Source organism: Lactuca saligna, chromosome 3, assembly GCF_052625555.1.
Source record: "Lactuca saligna cultivar CGN05327 chromosome 3, ASM5262555v1, whole genome shotgun sequence".
Taxonomy (NCBI): domain Eukaryota; kingdom Viridiplantae; phylum Streptophyta; class Magnoliopsida; order Asterales; family Asteraceae; genus Lactuca; species Lactuca saligna.
The window spans coordinates 83,837,084-83,864,506 of record NC_136419.1 but is presented as its reverse complement, the minus strand read 5'-3'; positions in this window follow the sequence as shown (position 1 = coordinate 83,864,506).

Here is a 27,423-nt window from a genome sequence, read left to right as displayed (position 1 = left end):
GTTTAAATTTTTACGTTGTTACAAGTTGGTATCAGATCCTTGGGTTGAGGGATTTGGATGCACCTTCAGGTGTATTTGAACTCAAACTGAGGATTTGAGGAAAATTTTAAGAAAAGAAACAATTTTTCTAAAAGTGTAAAAGATTTTGTGAAAGGCAGAACGAAGCAGTGTGTACGATCAGCCAACGCCCGAATGGTGATTTCCCAAAAGACCCTTACTATGTGATATGCTATGCATGCTATAGTAGGCTAGGTATTCATATCTAGGACTAGAGTGGCCTGATTGTGATGCCTTAGCCTAGGAGATTACTACTACTAGGAGATGCTTTGAGAGTGAGTACGTAGCTGTAAGGAGCTTGCGAGAGGTCTACTGGAAAGTAGCCTATGTGTGATAGAAAGTAGAGTACTTGTGTTTGGGATCCAAGGAGGAGGACTTGGGGTGAATACTAATGCGGTGTGGAAGGAGTATAGGGCCCGTACTACTAAAAACACCGGACCAATAAGCAGTCCAAGTAAGAATCCTTGGGTACTAAAGGGCAAGTAGGGTTGAGTTATCGAGCGTGTGTATGATCCAACGAGTCTCTGATATTTTTATGTTGTATTTCAGAGACATCATTGTTGGGACACGCCACAGACCAAATACTAGTAGCGTGAGTGACGAGGAGCTTCATCAAATGATCCACGATGAGGTGGTTGCGACCATCCGAGTAGAGATATCGAAGATGTTTGAGTCAATCAAGACCAGTTTGATTAAGATGTTTGACAAGAGATACACAATGGTTACTGAGCCTGCGGCTGCTGCAGCTACTACAGCTGTGGCTGCTGCTCGACCTCAGGGGGGTGACTTCATGTTGTTTAGGGAGTTCAGCAACATGAAGCCGCCGAGGTTTGATGGGATGCATTATCCGATTGCTGCGATGAGATGGATTTTAGATATCGAGGGATGCTTCTACACCTGTTCGTGTACGGAGGATTTGAGGTTTCGGTTTGCACTGAAATAGCTTCGCTTGGGAGCGAAGGACTTGTGGAAGTTTGTGACGGTGAACTTCACTCTTGTAGAGATTTCGGAGGTGACCTGGGAGAGGTTCACGACCATGTTTAGAGACGAGTATGTTCCCCCGGTGGAGAGGGAATAGTTGGTACAAGAGTTTTTGTCCCTCAAGCAGGGGATGGAGTCCGTGACTATGATTACACGGATGTTCCACAAGAGGGCATTGTTTTTCCCTGAGCACGTGTCGTCTGAGCAGGCATGCATGAGCCGGTATTGGAGCATTCTTAGGAGGGATATCCGGGAGTTCATGTCGAACTCGACATACGAGACATTTACTGAGTTCCAGGAAAATGCTCGGAAGAGGGAGATTAAGCTGGAGACTCAGGCCAGGGAGGTCGAGTCTCAGGGGAAGGAAATGTGTTCAGTACAGTCTCAGCCGACAGCCAAGCGGGCTAAACCCACCGATACGAGATCCGGAGGCAAGAAAGGCCGTACCTGTGGGAAGTGCGGCAAGGGACATGACGGAGTTTGTCAGTCGGTTGCTTGCTACAAATATGGAAAAGGGGGGCATATAGCCAAGGACTTCCCCAAGTGATTTATGGTTTGCTTTCATTGTAACCAGACGGGCCATCGGAAGGTCGAGTGCACGCAGCTGTTACAGGGATCAGCGCAGGGATCTGCCCCTGCTACTGCACGAGCTATTGAGGGTCGACCAGTGAAGGTCGAGGAACCGAAGGCTCACGGGACAGCCTTCTTGTTGACAACGGAGGAGGTGCGTGGAGCGCCCGATGTCGTGGCTGGTATGTATTCTTTCATTTATTTATACTGAGTTGAGATATTGTGCTTATTTTATGATATACGTAGGTACTTTTCTTGTGAAATTTGTACCTGCTTTGGTGTTATTTGACTCGCGTGCGAGTCGATCATTTGTCTCGTTAGCGTTTAGTCAGCACATCAGTATTCGACGAGAGGTGTTGAGTCGACCTATACGAGTTTCCATAGATGACGAGCCAGCAATGTATGCTACTGATATGATTCGAGGATGTATACTTGAGATCTTCGACGTTGAGTTCCAAATAGATCTGGTCCTAATTTCGATGGGGGGCGTTTGCGTTATAGTGGGCATGGATTGGTTAAGACGATTTGGGGCAGTTATAGACTACAAGCGGTAGATAGTGAGGATACGAGACCCTAGTTGGGGAGTGTTGACTGTATATGGTGAGGGTACCTAATGTGGCTCAGTATTTTGTTCGGCTGCTAGAGTGAGACAGAGTATACAACAAGGTTGCAGCAGGTTTGTAGCTTATGTGATGGATACACAAGTGGCCACGGAGAGACCGAGTTCGATTGGTGATGTTCCGATAGTGCGTGAGTTCTTGGATGTTTTTCCTGAGGAGTTGTCGGGTGTGCCTCCTGATAGGCAGGTGGAGTTCCGCATCGATTTGGTTCTGGGGGTAGCACCTATCGCTAAGGCTCCTTATCGCCTTGCGCCGCCAGAAATGCAGGAGTTATCCTCGCAACTTCAGGAGCTGCAGGGAAAGGGGTTTATTAGACCAAGTAGCTCGTCGTGGGGAGCACCGATTCTTTTTGTCAAGAAAAAGGATGGTTCACATCGGATGTTCATTGATTACCGGGAGTTGAACAAGTTGACGATGAAGAACCGTTATCCATTACCGAGGATCGATGATCTGATCGATCAGTTGCAGGGAGCGTCTTGGTTCTCCAAAATAGATTTGAGGTCTAGATATGATCAGATGCGAGTGCGGGATGAAGATATCCATAAGACGGCATTCAGGACTCGTTATGGGCATTACGAGTTGGTGGTGATGCCTTTTAGACTCACCAATGCACCGACATCATTCATTGATCTCATGAACAGGGTGTGCAGGCTAATGTTGGACTGGTCTATGATCGTGCTCATCGACGATATTCTGGTATATTCAAGATCTAGAGAGCAACATGAGGAGCATCTGAGAGAGATTTTCGGAGTATTGAGGTCGGAGAGGCTTTTTGCCAAATTCTCCAAGTGTGATTTCTGGTTACGAGATGTCCAGTTCTTGGGACACCTCGTTAACCAGAATGGAATATTGGTCGATCCAGCCAAGATTGAGGTGGTTATGAGTTGGGAGGTGCCAAAATCCCCTACCGATATCAAGAGTATTCTGGGAATGGCCGACTACTATCGGAGATTTATCAGGGATTTCTCCAAGATTGTTGTTCCTCGCACCAGGTTGACCCGGAAGGGTGTGACTTTTAGTTGGGGTCCAGAGTAGCCGACGTCATTTGAGATGCTTCGTCAGAAGTTATGCGAATCCCCGGTATTAGCCCTCCCGGAAGGGATGGAGGATTTGGTGGTATAATTTGACGCATCGACATGGGGGTTGGGTGCAATGCTTATGTAGAGAGGGCGCGTGGTAGCGTACGCATCGAGGAAGATGAAGCCTCACGAGGTGAGGTATCCCACCCACGATTTGGAGTTGGGGGTCGTGGTGTTCGCCCTCAAGATACGGCGTCATTATTTATATGGGCTTCGGTGTATCATATACACGGAGCACAGAAGTTTAAAGTACTTGATGGATCAGCCCAACCTGAACATGCTCCAGAGGAGATGGTTAGATGTGGTAAAGGATTATGACTGTGAGATCCTGTACCACCTGGGAAAGGCTAACATTGTAGCCGATGCCCTGAACCATAGGGCATAGGGTGCCCCTATGTGAGATATTTGTATAAGGATGACGGTGATGAATCCGATGTTGGATACCATCCGTGAGGCCCAGGCAGAGGCTGTGAGACCGGAGAACTGCAAGAGAGAACGAGTGAGTGGGTAGGTATCAAAGTTTATTACCGATAGCCTAGGGCTTTAGACATTTCAGGGTCGGATTTGGGTGTCGTTCACGGGCGGGGCACGTGCCATCCTGATGGAGGAGGCACACAGATCGAGGTTCTCGATCCATTACGGGGCTATTAAGATGTATTTAGACCTGAAAGGAGATTATTGGTGGCCCTGTATGAAGAAGGATGTTGCATGGTTCATTGAGAGGTGCTTCACCTGTCGCAAGGTTGAAGCGAAGTACCAGCATCCGCATGGCAAGTTGCAGCCACTTGAGGTTCCCCAGTAGAAGTGGGAACAAATTTATATGGATTTCATCAGCAAATTGTTGAGGACGGCGAGGGGTGTCGATGCAATTTGGTTGATCCTTGATCGGCTATCAAAGAGCGCTCATTTCCTTGGTATAAGTGAGAGCTCTTCTGCGGAGAGGTTAGAAGAGATATATGTGAAGGAGGTGGTATTGCGGCATGGAGTATCGATCTCGATTGTGTCAGATCGAGATGTATGTTTCACTTCCATATTGTTGAAGAAATTTCATGAGGAGTTGGGTATGAGGTTGCATTTTCAGCACTGCATACCACCCACAGACAGATGGACAGAGTGAGCGGATGATTTAAATGCTTGAGGACATGCTTCGAGCATGTGTGTTGGACTTCGGAGGAAGTTAGGACACATACCTACCATTGGCTGAGTTTTCCTGTAACAACAGCCACCATTCGAGCATTGGTATGCCTCCATTCGAGTTTTTGTATGGGAGGAGGTGTCGGACTGCCTTCTGCAAGGGAGAGGTAGGGCAACGAGTGATGGGTAGCACTGAGATAGTGCTTCAGACGACTGAGCAGATACAGCAGGTCAGGCAGAGATTGCTGATAGCCCAGAGTCGCCAGAAGAGTTATGCGGATAGGTGATGATCTGAGCTTGAGTTTCAATTTGGAGATTTCGTACTCCTGAAGGTATCTCCTTGGAAAAGAGTGATCTGATTCAGAAAGAGGAGCAAGCTGGGGCCTCGGTACATTGGTCCTTTTAGGGTCATCGCGAGGGTGGGCAGGGTAGCGTATCGTGTGGACCTACCTACAGAGTTTTGCCAGATACATGATACCTTCCCCGTATCTTAGTTGAGGAAATGTATAGTTGACCAGTCGATGGTAGCACCACTAGAGGATATTCAGGTTGACGCGAGCCTGAATTATGTTGAGAGGCCAATCGCAATCTTGAATCGGAAGATCAAGGTTCTGAGAAACAAGGAGGTGCCCTTGGTTCAGATCCAGTGGCAAAATCGGAGAGGGTCCGAGTTGACTTGGGAGCCGGAGGCGGAGATGCGGGCGTAGAACCCAGAGTTGTTTGTAGAATGAGACTTCAAGGGTGAAGTATGATTCTAGTGGGGGAGAATTGTAACATTCGGATTTCCAGGCACCATATTTAAATTGTTTATTTTTAGTTATGAGGAGGGACTCAACGAGTTGACGCCTAGACTTATCGAGTAGGATCGCGATTTGCTGACTGGATTAATGAACGGACTCGACAAGTCGATGGGTGGACTCGACGAGTCCGTGCTGTGGGTGGAAACCCTAAATCCTCAGGCCTGTGCCCTATTTAAAGGGCCATATGCCCCTCATATGCGGCTACCAGTCCAGAGAGAGAAACCCTACTAAGATTGAGTGTGTGGTGTGAGAAGAAGGGCTATTTTGATCCTTGTTGGTGTGGCTTTTACAAAGTAGAAGGGGATTCCAGCCAAAGAAGGTCAAGGGGGTTCCTATTTTGTGGTTTCAAGTAAGGAACTCCACCTTTTAGGTATTAAATCGATCCTTCTTTTGTTTTGGTGTAGAACCCTTGAATCTAGGGTTTTCTCTACCCTATATTGGCTTAGATATGATGCTTATGATGTCCCTTTGAGTGTTAAACTCTGGATCTGGACCTTGAGAGGTCCATAGAGCCCCAACGTCCCTGCTTTATGCTGTCCCATTAGAGATATGAACCTAGGTTGCCATTTTAGAAGCTATTTCACCAAAAGGAGTCTTATATGTGTTACATGGTGTAAAGATTGAACCTCTACGTAGTTTTTGAGCCTTAGGAAGTCAGATCTGTAGGTTAGAGAAACAGATCTGACCTCAGAAGGTTATTTGAATGTTTCCATGGATGGAACTCATCGAGTCCATAAGGGGACTCGAAGAGTCGAGTCGGGTTGCCCCGCGATTCGTGACCAGCAGTAACCCATCGAGTGAAAGGATAACTCAACGAGTCGAGTGAGGATTTATGAGGATTCTAAGGACACGCATGGACCCGCCGAGTCACTCTAGTGCACTCGATGAGTCTGGTTAAAGTTTGATTATTGGCTACATTTAACTTTCATTGACGTTTAGGGTTTGGTTAACACTTGGATTTTTGGACTATTAGATGGGTAAAATGGTATTTTAGCCTTCTTATTGAACGTTGGAAAGGACTAGTCTAGCCTGGAGAGCCATTATTGATTTCAGATGATTGCTTATGTGTTTAGGTCGGGCTAGGTCATTGTTACGAGGTTCAGGGATACCAAGCACGTGAGTTACTAGACATCATACATGGTGAGTCTTCTCACTATACGTTACCTAGAGTGGTAATTATGTGTGACCGGAAGGTCCTATGTGCTATGAAGAGTATGTGATATATGTTGTTAGGTGATATGCGATACGTATTTGTTATGTTATGTTATGTTATGAGTAGTATTTATTTGGACCGGAAGGTCATCATGTTATGGACTGGAAGGTCAACAATGTATGGACTGGAAGGTCTACCAGGGTTGGGCCGGAAGTCTCCTAAGACACATGGATAGGAAGGTCCCATAGAGCTATGGCCTTGAGTGGCGTATGTGTTGTATGTGGTATTTTGGGGAACTCAATAAGCATTTATGCTTACAGTGTTATGTGTTATGTGTTTCAGGAACCAGCGAGGATTGAAGGATGGTGCTAGCATGATCCGTACACACTGGCAGAGGATTTATTTTATGATCTTGGGATATGTTTTTATCATGATGGCATTTGTTAAACATGAGATTTGAGAATATTGAATGAGTTTTATGTTTTTTGAAAAATTAAAAATTGTTTTAGTTTTTATGTCGTTACATGGTCTGTACATAAATACACAACATATTGATTGCACATTCGTAGGTAACCATTACACGCAAGAGTCACGAAGACAACTAGCATACCACATATAGCTAACTGCTATGGGAACCCCCACATGGCCTTGACTAACTACCATGGGAAACCCCACATGGTCCACACATATATACATAATAAATTGAAGCACGCATGCAATAAATATCCCAACTAAATAACATGGGCCGACCTTGGTGACTTCGACCCATTGGTATGGTGAGGAGACTCACCTTAGTCTGCTGAACACGATAGCTGCTCGCCTAACAGTCTGCAACCACCCATGTTAAACAATGATACAATTAATCCAAAATTAGGATTAAACACAATCTAATAAAAGAGTCCATTTACACAAGCCCAAGTCCTTTCATAATGGTCAAAGAGTCTTTCCTTTTCTAATGGGCTCAAAGTCGATGTCCAAAGCTATTAATGGGCATGGTGGCCCATTATGGCCCAACCAAAATAAATATGGCCCCAAACACAATATCAGCCCAAAACTCTAAAAGGGGTCCAAAACCAATGTTGAATAAAGCCCAATAACTTACAGGCCCAAAACAAAGCCCAAACCCATCTTAGTGTGTACGCATTGCGTACCACTCCACTACGCTCTACGTATTAGCTCCTCAAGTAATACGTGTTGCGTACATGCTACTACGCGCGACATACAAGTCAGACATGCACAAACGACCAATAAGCTCTTAATTGGGATTCTAACGTCCAACTTTAGATATGAGTCCATTAAGATGTACTAAGGCATAAAGTTGGAAAGTTTATGCCTAACCCTTTACAACCCATTAAGACCTTTCCAAGGGTCTTAAATCATGCATGAGGTCAAAATACCCAGCAAGACTGTATTTTTATGGTATGAATGAACTAAGGGACCTCAGATCTACTCTTCTTAAGCTTTGGAGTTGCTCAAACTCCTAAGAGGTGACTTATGAACCCAAAAAAGGACAATATAACAAACCCTAGCTCAATGTAATGATCAAGATTATACTTCCAGAAGCTCTTCAAGACGAAGTAGATGCAGGATCTTAAACTTCAATGCCACACCAAGCTTGCTTATTAACTTCTTCTTCTTGAATAATATCTAAAATGGACACTATACACTTTTTTAAGCTCAACAACACACTCACAAGGAAAATTGAGGTAAAAGGGCGAAATGAGGCTATATAGTTTGATTAGGATTTGGTCTCAGAGGCTTAAGAGTGAATAAATAGGTTTGAAGTCTGGATTTTAGAGTTTTGATCTTCTGTCGCGTACACCCCACGTACCTCTTGGTACGCCCAGCGTACATGACAACCCTCTGTGATCATCCATCCTTAGTACACTAAGCGTACTCCTGAAGTACATCCAACATATTAAGGGACCATTATGCTAAAAATTATTACTTCAAGGGTACAAAGGGTATTTACCTGATTTGGAGTGTTACATTACAACCCTTAACTCTCATTGTTAGCCTCCCATATCGCTTCTTTGTCTATAGAAACCCTAGTTCGTGCTTCATCTTTCATTTTGTGTGTGTGTGAGCTTGGAGTGTAATTTTTGGTGCTCTTTTGGAATGAACTTCAAGCTTGAAGAGTCTTGATTGAGAGGAAGGTTGTAGATCCGATGTCTACACTGTTGTGGCAACCATTCAGAGGTATAAATTTGATACCTTGGCCTCTTATTACTTAGATCTCCTTCTATGGAAGTATTTCTCCATTTTTGCTTTATATTGGAGTCATTTTTTTGGAATGAAGCATTACTTGAAGTTACCACTTCAGATTTGGATGTTTTGTGGCTCTTTGAGCCTAATGTTTCAAGCTTTATCAAGTATTGGCCCTCATCCACACCCTAAGTTCCTTAATAAATCTTTGATAGTGTGTTTTAGCCCTTTGATGCCATGCATGGATGTAAAGTTAGCAACTTTATGTGGTATCTCAACCCTAGGAGGCCAGATCTATAGTTTGGGGCATTAGACTCACTTAAAAGTAGTTGAATGAGTTAAGATAGGACAACTCGATGAGTTGGCTCAGGGTTTCTCCGATCTTTTGGACAATATACAAACTCGATGAGTTGACTCGAGCTTTTCATGGTTCACTAAAGTTCTGAAGGAATTCGACGAGTCAGTAGATGTACTCGACGAGTTGAGTCAACATGGATTGTTGACCTTGACCGTTGACTTTGACTTTTATCATGGTTGACCAAGTTTGACTTTAAGGGTATTTTTGGTATTTGGGATTTTAACGAAGTCAGTCACATGGTGGTTATAGGAAGTTGATTTTGGAGATGTGAGTTGGGATTTGATTTTACCAGTTCAACACTATTTGTGAGGTGAATTTTCCTCATTATACATAAGGGTTGAAGGCACCAAGGCTGACCCATTTTGATTGATATCCTAGTAGTTGTCGATATGTTGAGTATGTGTTAGTTATACATGCTAGCTTTGATGTGCTAGTCTGGTAGATCTATAGGACTACTTGTGATACTATCTGATTACATGTATGTGTATTTATCTGTTACATATCAACATGTTGTGTGGGTTAGGTTGAGGTTATACTGCTCTGTGTTGTAGCCAACTGTAACACTCTAAATTTTTCATTTTTAAAACCATAGAAAACACAATTTCACATTTCTCAAACCCATGTTTATAAGTTTTTCAAAACACAAGACAATAAAATGTTTGACAATATCCCAGAATCCTCAAAATATAATCTCTAGCTGGTGTGTACAATCATGTCGGTGCCTTCTTGTGAACCTGAGAGGTACCTGAAACACATTTCACACAACATTGTAAGAATGAAGCTTAGTTAGTTCCCCAAAATACCACACACAAATAATTAGTCTATCATGGCTATACTCGATAAGGACCCTCCGGTCTCACAGCTCGGGTTGGACCCTCCGGTCCGGTATCTCAGTGAAGACCCTCCGGTCTCACAACTCAGTTTAGACCCTTCGGTCCTAACTCAATAAGGCACAGGATAATATACAACATAAATCACAAAGACAAAATGCATAATATCACATAACTCAGTATAAGCATATAAGACCCTCTGGTCAATAACTCAGATAAGACCCTCCGGTCACACAATATTAACACTCATGTAAGTAAAGTGAGACAAATCACCTGGTAAGTAAGCAAGTATGTCTCATACTCAACGGTAGGTCTAGACTCCGCCTACATGTATCATAATCATTTCTAATTAACAATTTATAATAAAGCTCCAAGGATGTTAAACTATTCCTTTACTAACTCTCGGAAAGGATGAAAGACCATTTTACCCCTCCATGATCTCCTAAGTCTATAACTTGACCATACCCTAAAAGTCAACGGAAGTCAACCCTCAAGTCAACAGTCCATGTTGACACAACTCGTCGAGTGCATCTAAGCGACTCGTTGAGTTCCTTCCTTTCTTTGAAAAATCGGAAAATCCAACTCAACTCATAGAGTTTGTAATGCGTCCAGACTATCGGGGAAAACTCTAACCAACTTGTTGAGTTGGCTAACCAACAAGTCAAGTTTGTTCAAGCCATTATCTCATTCAGAAGTTTTGAAGCAAGAACAAGGACCCAAACTCTAGATGTAGCCTTCTAAGGCTGAAATACAATGTAAAGCTGTAAGCTTTACATCCATGCATGGAATCTAAGGCTAAGTTTGCCAAAGCAAAGCTTAACACAGGGTTTAAGGTTTGGAAGATGGCCAAAACTAGATAAAGCTCGAGTCTTTAGGCCTAGAGGGCCTAATAACATCTAGATCTAAAATCTTAGCTTCAAGGGAAGCTCAAAGCTAATAATGACCCAAGGGAAATGCTAAAAATGGCCATAAACTCTCTAATGGAGAGATCTAACAATCTAGTGGTCAACGTAATGGCTCTTTACGTCTAAATGGCTATTAACACTGATTGGATGTTGGATCCATGGACTCCTTGTCATTCCAAGCCTTTTGCTCCTCAAGCTCCTTCAGGGAATCCACCAAAACACATACTCTTAGCCTCTCTCTCTCTCTCTCTCTCTCTATATATATATATATATATATATATATATATATATATATATATATATATATCACACACACAGATGATAATAGCTCGTCTAGGGTTTCCCTCAGGGTGCTAAGGTGATGAGGGTGGCGGAATAAAGGAATTAAGGACCTTTAAATAGGGTACAAACCCTGAAAAATAGGCTATTCACACTCAACTCCAACTCGTCAATTTGGGTCCTCTAACTCATCAAGTTGCCTCTAAAATTCACGCGGCTAACTAAATCTTTACTCGACGAGTTTGTACCTTCAACTCATCGAGTTGCCTTGATAAAATGAATAAAACAATTTAAATTTTTACTTGGGATTAAGGATGTTACATTTCTCCCCCACTAGAATCGGACGTCGCCCTCGAAGCCATTCTCTGGAAACAGTTTTCGGTATTGCTCACACATCTTGGACTCCAACTCCCAAGTCCACCCAAATCCCCTCCGATGCTACCACTGAACCTTCAACAAGGGCACCTCCTTATTCCTCAAGACCTTCACCTTCTTATCCAAAATCGCCACTGGCTTCTCAATGTAGTTCAGGCTATCATTAACCTGAATGTCCTCTAACGGGACCACTTCCATTTTGTTGGCTACACACTTCCTCAACTGGGATACATGGAAGGTGTTATAGATATGGCTCAACTCTGCAGACTGCTCTAACCAGTAAGCTACCTTACCCACCCCAGCAATGAATCTGAAAGGACCAATGTATCTAAGGTCCAGCTTGCCCCGCTTCCTAAATCGGATCACCCTTTTCCATGGGGACACTTTCAGGAGGCCAAAATCACCGACCTAAAACTCTAGCTCGGAACTTCCCCGGTCTGCGTAACACTTGTGACGACTATGGGTCATCAGCAAGAATAAGGACCCAAACTCTAGATGTAGCCTTCTAAGGCTGAAATACAACGTAAAACTGCAAGCTTTACGTCCATGCATGGAAGCTAGGGATAAGTTTGCCAAAGCAAAGCTCAACAAAGGGTTTAAGCTATAGAAGTTGGCCAAAACTGGATAAAGCTCGAGTCTTTAGGCCTAGAGGGCCTAATAACGTCCAGTTCTAAAGTCTTAGCTTCAAGGGAAGCTTAAAGCTAATAAGGACCCAAGGGAAATGCTAAAAATTATCATAAACTCTCAAATGGAGAGATCTAACAATCAAGTGGTCAACGTAATGGCTCTTTACGTCTAAATGGCTATTAAAACTGATTGGATGTTGGATCCAAGGACTCCTTGTCATTCCAAGCCTTTTGCTCTTCAAGCTCCTTCAGGGAATCCACCAAAACACACACTCTTAGCCTCTCTCTCTCTCTCTCTCACACACACACACAGAGATGCTAATAGCTCGTTTAGGGTTTCTTTCAAGGTGCTAAGGTGATGAGGGTTGCAGAATAAAGGGATTAATGCCCTTTAAATAGGGTACTAACCCTGAAAATTAGGTTATTCACACTCAACTCCAACTCGTCGATTTGGGTCCTCTAACTCGTCAAGTTGCCTCTAAAACTCATGCGGCTAAGTAAATCTCTACTCGACGAGTTTGTACCTTCAACTTGTTGAGTTTCCTGATAAAATGAATAAAAACAATTTAATTTTTTACCTCGGATTAAGGATGTTACATTTCTCCCCCACTGGAATCAGATGTCGCCCTCGAAGTCATTCTCCGGAAACAGTTTGGGTATTGCTCACGCATATCGGACTCCAACTCCCAAGTCCACCCAAATCCCCTACGATGTTGCCACTAAACCTTAAGCAAGGGCACCTTCTTATTCCTCAAGACCTTCACCTTCTTATCCAAAATCGCCACTGGCTTCTCAATATAGTTCAGGCTATCATTAACCCGAATTTCCTCTAACGGGACCACTTCCATTTTGTTGGCTACACACTTCCTCAACTGGGATACATGGAGAGTGTTATAGATATGGCTCAACTCTGCAGGCATCTCTAACCGATAAGCTACCTTACCCACCCCGGCAATGAATCTGAAAGGACCAATGTATCTAAGGTCCAGCTTGCCCTGCTTCCAAAATCAGATCACCCCTTTCCATGGGGACACTTTCAGGAGGCCAAAATCACTGACCTAAAACTCTTGCTCGGAACATCCCCAGTCTCTGTAAAACTTCTGACGACTATGGTTCGTCAGCAAGAATAAGGACCCAAACTCAAGATCTAGCCTTCTAAGGCTGAAATACAATGTAAAGCTGCAAGGTTTACGTCCATGCATGGAATCTAGGGCTAAGTTTTCCAAAGAAAAGCTCAACATAGGGTTTAAGGTTTGGAAGATGGCCAAAACTAGATAAAGCTCGAGTCTTTTAGCCTAGAGGGCCTAATAACGTCCAGATCTAAAGTTTTAGTGTCACACCCCAAAACCTGAACGACATAATCGTTCGGGGTGGTGGACTTCATGTACAATATCACAACAATGCAAAGTAGTAAACAAGCAACAACATCATCCATTGCATTAATAATATAATTTCATAAAAGTGTCTTCTTTCAAGTTATATAGACACGAAAAAGTACATCAAAATAAAAGAGGAGTCTTGAACAAGCTCCATCTTCTCAAAAACCTTGCACCGGTAACTATCTACTGGTGACCTGAGAATACAAGTTATTTTGAAAGAGTTTATCAGCTTTAAAGCTAGTGAGATCATAGTATATTGGTGTCTGAGTTTGTATGAAAGCATTTGTAAGATGTTTGTAATTTATAAGTTTTGTAAAGTTTGTATTTGTTTGAACAATCGTAGAAAACCCTATGTTTCCTACTAAAAGTAGCCTTCTACCAAGTCATCTAATAATTGTGTGTGTGTCTCTTGAAAGAGTGTGTATTTTCCCAAATCCAACTATCATTAACCAAAATTTACTTTTTACATTATCGTGCATCGTGTGAATGTTCACGAAGTGAATGTAATGGGAGAAATATTATAGTACTGTAGTATTGATTAAATAACTACTGCTGTACTAACAACGTTAAACCAATTGTTATTTAAAGTATCATGTGATCGGCCTGTACCCTGCTACCGACTCAATAGTAAAACGACGATGTAAGACGGCGTAAGAAATGACGTTTGGCACCCGTAGACTTGCAAGTCCCACTGTAGCGAGCAGCAAGGTGTAGGATAGTCAATCGAGTATAGGTCTATACGTAAACTCATACGCTCCCCAATTAAGATGATTATGGATACAAAAACGGTCAAGGCAGGTAGTGCCATGCCCCGCTTAGTGGCTCACATAACTGTATTAATGTATATGTAATGTATGTGCTAGCTGTATTGTGTGTTCTTTCTCTATATAGTAATGTATTGTGTATACTAGCTGTATTGTGTGTTCTTTCTCTTTCTAACATGTATAGTAATGTACTCACTCATGTATGAACTGACTCGTTGTATGATTTATTGTTCTAGTAATAGTATTAGTAACTTCCTAAACTACGCCTATTGTCGTTTACTAGTAATATGACTTGTACTTATGAATATGAACATATGCCCTTGCTACCCAAGGGTGTTGAATTGACTAATAGGACTTTTATGTCTATATATGTATACAGAATATAACTAATATTTAAACAACCTTCGGACGGATAACTGATGGCCTAAAGCCACATCCCAACGAGGAAAAGGGGATAAAGCGAGCTAGACTTCCTTGGTCATTTAAACACTACTTATATAACTATGCATACATAGGCATTTATTTGACAATATTTAAAGTATAAAAGAAGTTTTGTAAAATCATTTAGTATGTAAAAGAGTTTGTAAGACAGTTTGAAGTAAAACAGTTTGAAAGTAAGAGATTCACTTGTTGATAGTTGTTAATCACATGTGATTAAATAATAACTATAGTAACTTTACTTGTATTCCCCCCCCCCCCCCCAACAAAAGCATTTAAAAACATTTAAAAGGTAAATTAAGGGTTATGAACTCATCTGTAGAGAGTGGTATAAATGAACTGAGAAAATAGGATTGCTAGGTGTCAAGTGAAGACTTGTACACACACAAGGATCCTAGTTATCATTTAGTAGTACATATATGTATCTAATTAGACTTTAAACAACTAATTATCAAAGCTAAGACATCTTAGGACATGATAAACACTTTATATAAGTGTTATAAGTGCTAAGGAGTGCATCTAAGTGTTGTAGGACAAGGCCATTGAATTTAGGGTTCAAAAGAACCCCTTTCATGAGTTTACTCCTTAAGGACCATAACCCATTGATTTTACGATCGTAAACCCTTGAGTTTATGGCCATAATCTCATAATCCTTTGATCATTTGTTGGTTTGAAGTCTTATAAGTCCATAGTGTTTCCACTTGATGTATAAGCCTAAGGAAGAAGTTAAGGCACCCTTTCCCTCATTTGAGGGGTTTACGGCCCTAAGACCATTTCTCTTTGGGTTTATGGTCGTAAAACCTCATGGTTCATTGTATTTATATGTTTTCAAGTCCTTAATATATCAATGAAAGGATCCATGTTAGTTACTAAGGCATAGGAAGGGACTAGGGTCACTTTTGACCCCTTAAGAAGGGTTTACAGCCCAAGGTGTTCTTGGACCGTAAACACCTTTGATGTTGGTGTTTTCTCATGATTTTATTGATGTAGGTACATATACTAAGTAGTATGATACTCTAGGATAGAAACACTTACAATATAGAAGCTTGAAATGAACCAAAAGTCCAAGAACACTAGTGTGTGTTCTTGGTGTTTTGAAAATCTAAACAAAACACGAAAATGGATGGATGAAAAGATGTATAATCACTACTTGTTATGATATAACAACAATTCAAGTCAAGAAGTACTTACATTCTTGGGAAATCGGGTGAAAGACGGGATGATAGTTGAGAGAGTTTAGGGTTTGCTCTTGAGAATGAAAGTAAGAAGTGAGGTGTTTGGGGAGTAAACTCATGCTTAAGGCACGAGTTTACGGTTTTTGGAGGGATTTACGGCCCAAACATAAAAGTTTGGCCGTGAATTTCTTAATTACGTGGTATTTACGGTTTTGAAATTTCAAGACTTGAGACGACACTTCCTTTCACCCGTTCGTTTAAAGAATAATTATCATAATAATCAAACAAACTTTAAATTTGCTAAAAATAAATAAAAATGAAATTGACTTATAATTTGAAGTGATTGACTTTGGGTTTGACCAAAAGAAAATTTCGGGTTGTCACATCATCCCCCCATTAAAAGGAATTTCATACCGAAATTAAAGTCTAAGCAAATAAAGTAGTTACAGATAACTAAGCGAATAGATGAGGTTATTTCAGTTTCAGTGGATCCTCACGCTCCCATGTGAATTCCGGTCCTCGCTTGGCGTTCCAGCGAACCTTCACAATCGGGATACGGCTTTGTTTCGTTTGCTTGACTTCCCGGTACATGATCTCTACTGGTTCTTCCATGAAGTTGAGGCTCTTGTTAATCTCGATCTCGTCGAGTGGGATTACAAGAGTCTCGTTGGACAGACACTTTTTCAAGTTCGATACGTGGAAGGTAGAATGTAGGTTACTGAGTTCACGCGGTAAGTTAAGTTTGTAAGCTATAAGGCCGATTCTTGCGAGAATCTCGAAAGGCCCAATGTACCTTGGATTTAGCTTTCTACGCTTTCCGAAGCGTATCCAGCCCTTCCATGGTGAGACCTTCAATAGAATGTGGTCACCCACCTGGAATTCCAACGGTTTCCTACGTTTATCAGCGTAGCTTTTATGTCGGTCTCCGGAGGCTTTTAATCGTTCACGGATCTGAACAATCTTCTCCGTTGTTTCCCGTATGATCTCCAAACCTGTGAGAGTGCTGTCAGGAACTCATCCTTTTAGCTAACTGGGTATCACCCACCTCAGCCCAACGCAAAGGGGATCTGCACTTTCGGCCATAGAGGGCCTCGAATGGAGCAGTCTTTATGCTCGTGTGATAACTATTGTTGTAGGAAAATTTGACAAGGGGTAAATGAGTATCACATGCTTTCCCAAAGTCGATCACACAGGCTCGCAACATATCTTCCAAGGTTTGGATAGTTCTCTCACTTTGCCCGTCGGTCTGTGGATGGTAGGCTATACTCATGTTCAGCCTAGTTCCTAAGGAGCTTTATAACGACTGCCAGAACCTCGAAATGAATCTACTATCTCTGTCTGAGATAATGGATAAGGGAACACCGTGCAGTCGTACAATCTCCCTAATGTAAGTTCTTGTAAGCTTCTCCATCTTGTCTGTTTCTTTGATCGGCAGGAAGTGTGCAGACTTGGTCAATCTATCAACGATGAACCATATGGTATCAAGCCCACCCATTGTCTTGGTCAACTTGGTTATGAAATCCATAGTAATCCGCTCCCACTTCCATTCCGGTATATCCTACTATTGTAGTAGACCGGAGGGTTTCTGGTATTCGACCTTGACCTTGTCGCAAGTAAGGAATTGACTCACGCAGGTAGAAATCTCTGGTTTCATGTTAGGCCACCAGTACAACTTTTTAAGATCCAGATACATCTTATCCGAACCTGGGTGTACGGAATAACGAGTGTTGTGCACCTCATTCATGACCAAGTCTCTGAATCCACTGAGTATCGGGGTCCAGATCTGATCCATGAAATAATCAGCTCCGCTAACCTTAACCTCCAAGTTCTTATCCATCCCTCTCAGGGATTCACCCGCCACATTTTCAGGTTTCAAAGCGTCGAGTTGAGCTGCCTTAATTTGTGTGGACAAGTGTGAATGGATAGTCATAGTCAATGATTTGAATCTTCGACTAGAATATTCTTTCCGACTTAGGGCGTCACCTACTATGTTAGTTTTACCCGGATGATAACGAATTTCGCATTCGTAATCACTGAGTAGCTCAACCCATCGTCATTGTCTCGTGTTGAGCTCCTTCTGATGGAATATGTGTTGCAGGCTTTTGTGGTCTGTAAATATAGTGCTTTTCGTACAGTATAGGTAGTGTCTCCAGATTTTCAGAGCAAATACAACTGCTCCCAGTTCAAGATCGTGGGTCGTGTAGTTGACCTCATATGTCTTCAGCTGTCTTGAGGCATAGGCGATGACCTTACCTCGGTGCATCTGAACACATCCGAGCCCTTGAGTCGATGCATCGCAATAGACTACGAAGTCTTCTATCCTTTAGGTAGGGATAGTATTGGTGTGGTGCACAAGGTTCGTTTGGGCATTTGGAACGCTCTCTCCTGCTTCTCTTCCCAGTCAAAGGCCACGCCCTTCTGGGTCAGTGTTGTAAGAGGTTTCGCAACGCGGGAGAAGTTCTGAATGAACCTACGATAGTAGCCAACGAGGACTAGAAATTGACGAATTTCAGTAGGCGTCTTTGGTGCTGACGAGTTCTCAATGGCTTTGATTTTGGAAGGGTCCATGTGTATTCCCTCTTCGCTAACCACGTGCCCTAAGAATCCAATTTGTCGGATCCAAATTTCGCATTTCGAGAACTTCGCGTAGAGTTTCTCCGAACGTAATGTTTCTAGGTCTTGTCGCAGATGCTGACTATGCTCCTCCTTACTATGAGAGTAGATAAGTACGTCATCAATGAAGACGATGACGAACTCATCCAAGTAAGGACGACACACCCGATTCATTAAGTCATGAATATTGCGGGTGCGTTGGTTAATCCGAACGGCATCACTACGAATTCGTAGTGTCCATAACGAGTTCGGAAGGCTGTCTTCGGAACATCCTCCCCTAGCACTCGTAGTTGGTGATATCCGGATCTTAAGTCGATTTTTGAAAAGAAGTTCCCCCCTTGAAGTTGATCAAATAAGTCGTCGATTCGAGGCAACGGATAACAATTTTTTACGGTAAGTGTGTTGAGCTCCCTATAGTCGATGCACATACGAAACGATCCATCTTTCATCTTGACGAACAAGACTGGAGCTCCCCAGGGTGAGAAGCTTGGTCTTATAAATCCCTTGTTGAGTAGTTCGTTATGTTGATAGGACAATTCTTGCATCTCTGCAGGTGCTAGACGATAGGGTGATTTGGCTAGAGGGGGTAGCCCCTGGAACTAAGTCGATTCGGAACTCGACTTGACGTTGAGGAGGTAATTCTGGGAGTTCTTCTGGAAAGATGTCAGGAAAGTCGCGTACTACTGGAATGTTCAGAATGTCTTTCGTTTCTTGGATCACATCGACCACATGAGCAAGGAATGCTCGACATTCCTTCCGCAAGAATTTCTGAGATTGAATGCTCAAGATGATACGAAGGTTTGTGCCGGGTTTGTCTCCAAAACTATTAGGGTTTCTCCAGATGGTAGATTCAGGCAAACAACCTTTTCGTAACACATGATGTCGGCACGATGAGAACTAAACCAATCCATGCTGATAATGACGTCGAAAATTTTAATTGAGACCAGCATGAGATCGATCGAAAATGAATGGCTATCTAAAGTTAGGGTACACCCTATGAATATACTGCTAGTGCTCTCTGTCTTGCCATTAGCTATTTCTATAATGAACGGTTCTCTAAGTGCTCATGATTTTTGCTTAAATAAATGAGCAAATTTTTGGTTCACAAAACTTCTCTCCGCTCCACTATCAAATAGAATGCATGCATAAGCGTTATTGAGGAGAAATGTACCAATGACCACTGTGGGGTCGGCTACCGCTTCCTCATGGCCTATGGCTAGAATTCCTGCCACTCCACCGGTAAACCCTGCCTTCGGGCAGTTCCTTTTGTAGTGGCCTACCTCGCCACATCCGTAGCAAGCGTGGCCTACTCTTGCGCCGGGGACTTGGTTGATTGGCTTCACTAGAGCTTTACAAAAACATGCAGTGTTCCCCTTCCTGTTGCAGTTCAAACACTACATTTCCCGACAGGCACCGACGTGATGGAAGTTGCATTTGTTGCACTTGGGCAAACTTCCAGCGTACTGCTTTACCGGAGCAGTAGCGGCAGGTGCTATCGCAGCATGTACTGCCGCGACCTGCTGCTTTTTGGTAGCCTTTGACTTCTTTTTGTCATCCCAAAATTTCCGCTTGGAATCAGCGATTCTTGCGGGTTCTGAGATGGCCAGGGTTATTGTTGTTGCGGCCAGGGTACGAACCCCATGGTCTATGAGCTGCTGTGCCAATCGTTTGGCACTATCAAATGTAGCGGTGTGTGATGCCAAGACATTTCCCTAGTACAGTGGCACCAGCCCCCGTATGAATCTCTCAATCTTCTTTCCCTCTGTATGAACCATGTTGGGACAGAGGGGCATCAGTTCGCAGAATCTGGTGGTATAGGTGGTTATGTTCGAGCCCTTCATGGTTAAGCTCCATAGTTCTTCCTCCAGCTTCTAGATGTTGCCCCTCGGGCAGTACTCCTCAATCATGAGGTCTTTCAAAGTTTCCCAGCCCAGAGCATTAGCCGCTATGAGAGATAGCGACTTAACATGGCTATTTCACCATGGTAGGGCTTTTGTTTCAAAGGTGCAAGCAGCAAATTTGACCTTGCTCTCCTCTAGACAGGAGCAGATTTTGAAAACCGATTCAGTTTTCTCGAACCATTGCGAGAGGGCAATGACTCCGCCAGTCCCCGTGAAGGACAATGGCTTGCAGTTGGTGAAGTCCTTGTAGGATCACTCTTTCAAGCGCATAGGTATTTCACCATGAGTAGATAGGACAGGGGTTCCTCCTCCATTGGAACCTGATGAATGATATTGAGCCATGGTTGTAGCCACAGCCGCAGCTACAGTAGCATTTATAGTTGTCGTGTCGAACTGAGGAGTAGGTGGTTGAGGTGGTGTTTTGTTATTAGGGTTACGCCTTGGATTTTTGCGAGGCGGCATGTTTCAACTATAAGTTGAAAAGATAAAAACAATGTTAAGAACTCAACAATATAGAGAATGAATGTGTCTCATGAACTAAATCGCCATAGTTCAACAATAGGTGATAGTATGAGTTTTCTGAATAAACTAGAGAAGATGCCAAAATTACTGGTATTTATGATGTATATAAGTTCGAGAAATTGACCTAACTGAAGGTCCTAAATCATACCATAGGGGAAAATATTGGTAGTTTAGTAGTCTAATAATGTACTTGAAATACAGGAATATTTTATAGATAAATGCTTCATAGAGCACGGATAAGAAAGGCTATTCCTTAATCAACAGAGAAGGCGTCTTAGACATCTTCTAACGGCGATGGGAATTCCTCGGGCGAACCCTAAGGTCTTCCATCTGTCGGACCACTTCTTGGAGGTGTCGTTCATGAGCCCTCTGGCGAACTTGAAGTTCTATGACTTCAGCTCGGGAGGCAGCTAGTTGTTGCTGCAAAGTCTCATTGGTTCTCTTATTCCTTTCCATCGCCTCTTCGAGATGGCGAATGCGGACCGTATTGACACTAGTGTTGGCGTCAATCTCCACTATTCGGCCGATGGCTGCTCGGCCTTGCTCCACATTCCAAGCAATCCTATGGACCATGATAGGTAGGGCTCGGTCAGCCCAGCCACCCTCGCTTATGTTGAAAAAGCTTCGGTCCCCATTGTAGGGTAAGGGTTGACCTTGTTCATCGCTCCAACGATTCAAGTTTGTTGCCCACAAGGGTGTGGGACCTTGAAACGCGGGTCAGGGGTTGTTATTCAGGGCTTGACCTACTTGAGGTAGGTTGTTGACTTTGGACTTGGAGTCAGATCCATTCGAGAAGCCTTCTGCTTGATGATCATCCAAAGGAATTTAATGCTCATCATCAGACTCTGCTTCAAGCCATCCAGCATTGTCGTTGGGTGGAAAGCACGGGTCGTCATGGTGATGGAATCCAGCCATGATATTTATGCGAGAAAAGGGGTAATGAATTAATTAATAGATGAACTAACTAGATAATTATAAGGTGATCTTTATCAGTTACTCCAATACTTGTCTATGGCATTCCAGTTATACGTATTCCAGAACATGATAGACCTTCGAATAAGTGATCCTAACTCTAAGGCCACAACCAAACGAGGAGAGGAAATAAAGAAAAGATTCACAGATTCTTAGTCTATGACATCCTAGGTACATATAACCTTAGTGTATCCACTGGACAACCATTGACATACTAATAAAGACCTATAGTTCTCAGATAAGTAATTATAGTAACACAAAATACTCATATAGTATTTTAATTTTAATGTTATGTTCTCATGTTCTTATTGTGGTGGTGTTGGTAAATTTTTAGACTTGTTGCAACCTCACAACCATCCTTAGGCACATGCTAGTCACTCCTCGGATAATGTAGTGGATCAGGCTACATCTTCCCAGGGTTGACCATATGTCTTTAAGTCTACTTGTGTTTTCCAACAATCGTAATACTTATGTTATGTCCTAGTGACACGGATTTTAGTATGAATGTAGGTATGTATACTGAGTTAAATATTTTATTATTTAAAATTATAAACTCTTAATCAGAGTATTTTAATCCCTCTTGTGTTTATAGTTCATATATCTTTTATGGTTTGATACACCCAATTCACTATAAACAATGCTCTGATACCAATCTGTCACACCCCAAAACCTGAACGATGAAATCGTTCAGGGGTGGAGGATGTCATGTATAGTATCACAACAATGCAAACTAGTAAACAAGAAACAACATCATCCATTGCATTAATAATATAATTTCATACAAGTGTGTTCTATCAAGTTATATAGACACCAAAAAGTACATCAAAATAAAAGAGTAGTCTTGAACAAGCTCCATCTTCTCAAAAACCCGGCACCGGTACCTATCTACTGGTGACCTAAGAATACAAGTTATTTTGAAAGAGTTTATCAGCTTTAAAGCTGGTGAGATCATAAGTATATTGGTGTATGAGTTTGTATGAAAGCATTTGTAAGATGTTTGTAATGTATAAGTTTTGTAAAGTTTGTATTTGTTTGAACAATCATAGAAAACCCTATGTTTCCTACTAAAAGTAGCCTTCTACCAAGGCATCTAGTAACTGTGTGTGTGTCTCTAGAAAGACTGTGTACTTTACCAAATCCAACTATCATTAACCAAAATTTTACTTTTTACATTATCGTGCATCGTGTGAATGTTCATGAAGTGAATGTAATGGGAGAAATATTATAGTACTGTTGTATTGTATTAAGTAACTACTGCTGTACTAACTACCATAAACCAATTGTTATTTAAAGTACCGTGTGATCGTCCTGTACCCTGCTACCGACTCAATAGTAAAACAACGATGTAAGACACCGTAAGAAATGACATTTGGCACCCATAGACTTGCAAGTCCCACTGTAGCGAGTAACAAGGTGTAGGATAGTCAATCTAGTATAAATCTATACGCAAACTCATACGCTCCCCAATTAAGGAGATTATGGATACAAAAACGGTCATGGCAGGTAGTGCCAAGCCCCGCTTAGTGGCTCACATAATTGTATTAATGTATATGTAATGTATGTGCCAGCTGTATTGTGTGTTCTTTCTCTGTCTAGCCTGTATAGTAATGTATTGTGTATACTAGCTGTATTGTGTGTTCTTTCTCTTTCTAACATGTATAGTAATGTACTCACCCATGTATGAACTGACTCGTTGTATGATTTATTGTTCTAGTAATAGTATTAGTAACTTGTAGTTTACTAGTAATATGACTTGTACTTATGAATATGAACATATGCCCTTGCTACCCAAGGGTATTGAATTGACTGATAGGACTTTTATGTATATATATGTATACAGAATATATAACTAATATTTAAACAACCTTCAGACGGATAAGTAATGCCCTAAAGCCACATCCCAACGAGGAAAAAGGGATAAAGCGAGCTAGCCTTCCTTGGTCCTTTAAACACTAATTATATAACTATACATACATAGGCATGCATTTGACAATATTTAAAGTATAAAAGAAGTTTTGTAAAAGCATTTAGTATGTAAAAGAGTTTGTAAGACAGTTTGAAGTAAAACAGTTTACTAAAACAGTTTGAAAGTAAGAGATTCACTTGTTGATAGTTATTAATTACATGTGATTCAGATAATAACTATAGTAACTTTACTTGTATTCCCCCCTCCCCCCATAAAAGCAATTAAAAACATATAAAAGGTAAATTAAGGGGTATGAACTCACCTGTAGTGAGTGGTATGGATGAACTGAGAAAACAGGATTGCTAGGTGTCAAGTGAAGACTTGTACACACACAAGAATCCTAGTTATCATTTAGTAGTACATATATGTATCTAATTAGACTTTAAACAACTAATTATGAAAGTTAAGACATCCTAGGACGTGATAAACACTTTATATCAGTGTTATAAGTGCTAAGGAGTGCATCGAAGTGTTGTAGGACAAGGCCATTGAGTTTAGGGTTCAAAAGAACCCCTTTCATGAGTTTACTCCATAAGGACCATAACCCATTGATTTTATGGTCGTAAACCCTTGAGTTTATGGTCGTAAGCTAATAATCCCTTGATCATTTGTTGGTTTGAAGTCTTATAAGTCCATAGAAGTGTTTCCACTTGATGTATAAGCCTAAGGAAGAGGTTAGGGCACCCTTTCCGTCATTTGAGGGGTTTACGGACCTAAGACCATTTCTCTTTGGGTTTATGGTTGTAAACCCTCATGGTTCATGGTATTTTTATGTTTTCAAGTCCTTAATATATCAATGAAAGGATCCATGTTAGTTACTAAGGCATAGGAAAGGACTAGGGTCACTTTTGACCCCTTAAGAAGGGTTTATAGCCCAAGGTGTTCTTGGACCGTAAACACCTTTGATGTTGGTGTTTTCTCGTGATTTTCTTGATGTAGGGACATATACTAAGCAGTATGATACTCTAGGATAGAAACACTTACAATATAGAAGCTTGAAATGAGCCAAAAGTCCAAGAACACTAGTGTGTGTTCTTGGTGTTCTTGGTGTTTTGAATAGCTAAACAAAACACAAAAATGGATGGATGAAAAGATGTATAATCACTAGTTGTTATGATATAAAAACAATTCAAGTCAAGAAGTACTTACATTCTCGGGCAATTGAGTGAAAGACGGGATGATAGTTGAGAGAGTTTGGAGTTTGCTCTTGAGAATGAAAGTAAGAAGTGAGGTGTTTGGGGAGTAAACATAAAAGTTTGGTGTTTGGAGGGATTTACGGCCCAAACATAAAAGTTTGGCCGTGAATTTCTTAACTACATGGTATTTGCGGTTTTGAAATTTCATGACTTAAGACGACACTTCCTTTCACCCGTTCATTTAAAGAATAATTGTTATAATAATCAAACGAACTTTAAATTTGCTAAAAATAAATAAAAATGAAATTAACTTATAATTTGAAGTGATTGACCGAAAGAAAATTTCGTGCTGTCACATTTAGCTTCAAAGGAAGCTCAAAGCTAATAAGGACCCAAGGGAAATGCTAAAAATGGCCATAAACTCTCTAATGGAGAGATCTAACAATCAAGTGGTCAACATAATGGCTTTTTACCTCTAAATGGCTATTAACATTGACTGAATGTTGGATCCAAGGACTCCTCTTCGTTCCAATCCTTTTACTCCTCAAGCTCCTTCAGGGAATGCACCTAAACACACACTCTTAGACTGTCTCTCTCTCTCTCTCTCTATCTCTCTCTCTCTCTCTCTCACACACACACACACATACACAAATGATAATAGCTCATTTAGGGTTTCTCTCAGGGTGCTAAGGTGATGGGGTGGCGGAATAAAGGTATTAAGGCCCTTTAAATAGGGTACAAACCCTGAAAATTAGGCTATTCACACTCAACTCCAACTCGTTGATTTGGGTCCTCTAACTCGTCAAGTTGTCTCTAAAATTCATGCGGCTAACTAAATCTCTGCTCGACGAGTTTGTACCTTCAACTCGTCGATTTGCCTTGATAAAATGAATAAAAACAATTTAATTTTTTACTTGGGATTAAGGATGTTACATTTCTCCCCCACTAGAATCAGACGTCGCCCTCGAAGTCATTCTCCGGAAACAGTTTTAGGTATTGCTCACGCATCTCGGACTCCAACTCCTAAGTCCACCCAGATCCCCTCTGATGCTGCCAGTAAACCTTTAGCAAGGGCACCTCCTTGTTCCTCAACACATTCTCCTTCTAATCCAAAATCGTCACTGGCTTCTCAATGTAGTTCTGGCTATCATTAACCTGAATGTCCTCTAACGGGACCACTTTCGTTTTGTAGGCTACACACTTCCTCGACTAGGATACATGGAAGGTGTTATAGATATGGCTCAACTCTGTAGGCAACTCTAACTGATAAGCTACCTTACCCACCGCAGCAATGAATCTGAAAGGACCAGTGTATCTAAGGTCCAGCTTGCCCCGCTTCCTAAATCGGATCACCCCTTTCCATGGGGACACTTTCAGGAGGCGAAAATCACCGACCTAAAACTCTAGCTCGGAGCATCCGTGATCTGCGTAACACTTCTGAAGACTATGGTTCGTCAACAAGAATAAGGACACAAACTCTAGATCTAGCCTTCTAAGGCTGAAATACAACGTAAAGCTGCAAGCTTTACATCCATGCATGGAATCTAGGGCTATGTTTGCCAAAGCAAAGCTCAACAAAGGGTTTAAAGTTTGGAAGTTGGCCAAAATTGGATAAAGCTCGAGTCTTTAGGCCTAGAGGGCCTAATAACATCCAGATCTAAAGTCTTAGCTTCAAGGGAAGCTCAAATCTAATAAGGACCCAAGGGAAATGCTAAAAATGGTCATAAACTCTCTAATGGAGAGATCTAACAATCAAGTGGTCAACGTAATGGGTTTTTACATCTAAATGGCTATTAACACTGATTGAATGTGGGATCCAAGGACTCTTTGTCGTTCCAAGCCTTTTGCTCCTCAAGCTCCTTCAAGAAATGCACCAAAACACACACTCTTAGCCTCTCTCTCTCTCTCTCTCTCTCTTTATCTCTCCCTCTCTCTCTCTCTCTCTCTCTCTTTATCTCGTTCTCTCTCTTACAGATGATAATAGCTCGTTTAGGGTTTCTCTCAAGGTGCTAAGTTGATGAGGGTGGCGGAATAATGGGATTAAGGCCCTTTAAATAAGGTACAAACCCTGAAAATTAGGCTATTCACACTCAACTCCAACTCGTCGATTTGGGTCCTCTAACTCATCAAGTTGCCTATAAAATTCATGCGGCTAACTAAATCTCTACTCGACGAGTTTGTACCTTCAACTCGTCGAGTTGCCTTGATAAAATGAGTAAAAAAAATTTAAATTTTTACCTGGGATTAAGGATGTTACATTTCTCCCCCACTAGAATCAGACGTCGCCCTCAAAGTCATTATGTGGAAACAGTTTTAGGTATTGCTCACGCATCTCGGACTCCAATTCCCAAGTCCACCCAAATCGCCTACGATGTTGTCACTAAACATTTATCAAGGGCACCTCCTTATTCCTGAAGACCTTCGCCTTCTTATCCAAAATTACCACTGGCTTCTCAATGTGGTTCAGGCTATCATCAACCTGAATGTCCTCTAACGGGACCACTTCTGTTTTGTCGGCTACACACTTCCTCAACTGGGATACATGGAAGGTGTTATAGATATGGATCAACTCTGCAGGCAGCTCT